The following is a 1811-nucleotide window of genomic DNA, read 5'->3' as shown; positions in this document are numbered from 1 at the left end:
GAAAGGTTGGTGGTTCGAACCCATCAGCCACTCCATGGGAGAAAGATGTGGCAGTCTGCTCCCATAAAGATTACAGCCTTGGAAACACTATGTTGGCAGTTCTATTCTGTCCTTTAGGGTCACTGTGAGTTGGAATTGACTCGACGGCGACAGGTTTTATATGTATATTTATTTGAATAAATAAATGGGAAGAAGAGACAAATCTTCCTTACAGAGGAATTCCAGGTAATATGTATAGACACTCCTTTTTCCAGGATGTGGAACTTATTCCACCCTTTCCCACCTCCAGCCCTATCCCCCATCTCCTCCTTACCACCTTGAGGTTAGGCTGGACTCAGTGACACATTTCCAAATATTAGAGGAGGGAAAGAGAAATCAATGACTTTACGGTGGAGAAATCTGGCAAACATAATTTAACCAGGTGATGAAGGTTCACATCACCAGTGATCTCATACACATTCGCTGCACCCCTGATATGATGTGGTGAGAAGGGCACTTCACCTATGTTGTGTTTTTTCCAAAAATCCACGACCACAGTCTAATCGCAGGAAAAACAATAGACGATCTCAGATTGGGGGGCATTCTACAGAACATCTGGTCAGTGCTCCTCAAGACTTCAAGCTTATGAGAAACAAAGCCAGACTGAGAAACTGTTACTGGCCAAAGGAGACGGGGTAGACTGGACAGCTAAGTGCAATGTGGTGCCCTCGACTGGATCCTGGAACAGAAGAGGACATTAGTGGAAAAGCTGGTGGAATCCAAATAAAGTCTGGAGCTTAGTTAATAGCAATGTAGCCATGCCAGTTTCTTATTGTGGTGTTGTTGTGTGCCATCCAGTTGATTATGACTCACAGCCACCCTACAGGACAGAGTAGAACTACCCCATCGGGTCTCCTGAGCTGTAAATCTTTACAGGAGCAGATTGCCAGGTCTTTCCTCCCAAGGAGCAGCTGGTGCGTTCGAACAGTCAACCTTCCAGTTAGTGCCTGAGCGCTTAACCGTTGTGCCACGAGGGGTTGGTGTCTTAATTATGACAAACGCACCATGGCACTGTAAGGTGTTAGTGGAGGAGATCGCGTGAGAGGTGCAAGGGAACTCAACTATTGTCATGGTTTGAATTATGTCCCCCAAAAAATGTGTGTATCAGTTTGGCTAGGCCATGATTCCTGGTACTGTGTGATTTTCCTGCATGTTGTAAACCTGCCTCTATGATGTTAATGAGGGAGGATGGGTGGCAGTTGTGTTAGTAAGGCAGGACTGGATCTACAAGACTGGATTGTGTCCTGAGACAATCTCTTGAGATATAAAAGACAGAAGTGAGCAGAGAGACAGGGGGACCTCATACCATCAAGAAAGCAATGCCGGGAGCAGAGCGCATCCTTTGGACCAGGGTCCCTGCGCCGAGAAGCTCCTAGTCTCGGGTAACACTGATGAGAAGGCTGAGAGAAAGCTTTCCCCTGGAGCTGACGCCCTGAATTTGGACTTTTAGCCTACTTTCACTGTGAGGAAATAAACTTCTCTTCGTTAAAACCATCCACTTGTGATATTTCTGTTATGGCAGCGCTAGATGACCAAGACAACTATCTTTGCAACTTTTCTATAAATCTAAAATTATTCTAAAATAAAAGGTTTGTTTTTTTAAAAAATGCCCCCAGAGATTGTGATTTGATTGGTTTAGGATATGGCCTAGGCTTCAGGATTTTTACAAGATCCCAGGGAATTCTGATGTGTAGACAAGTTTAGGAAGCACTGATCAACATTCTAAAGAGCTACTCAGTTGAGTGGTAAAGCCAGTTTCATTTAAGTAAAGC

Source organism: Trichechus manatus, unplaced genomic scaffold, assembly GCF_000243295.1.
Source record: "Trichechus manatus latirostris isolate Lorelei unplaced genomic scaffold, TriManLat1.0 scaffold00104, whole genome shotgun sequence".
Taxonomy (NCBI): Eukaryota; Metazoa; Chordata; class Mammalia; order Sirenia; family Trichechidae; genus Trichechus; species Trichechus manatus.
Note: the sequence above shows the minus strand (reverse complement) of the source record.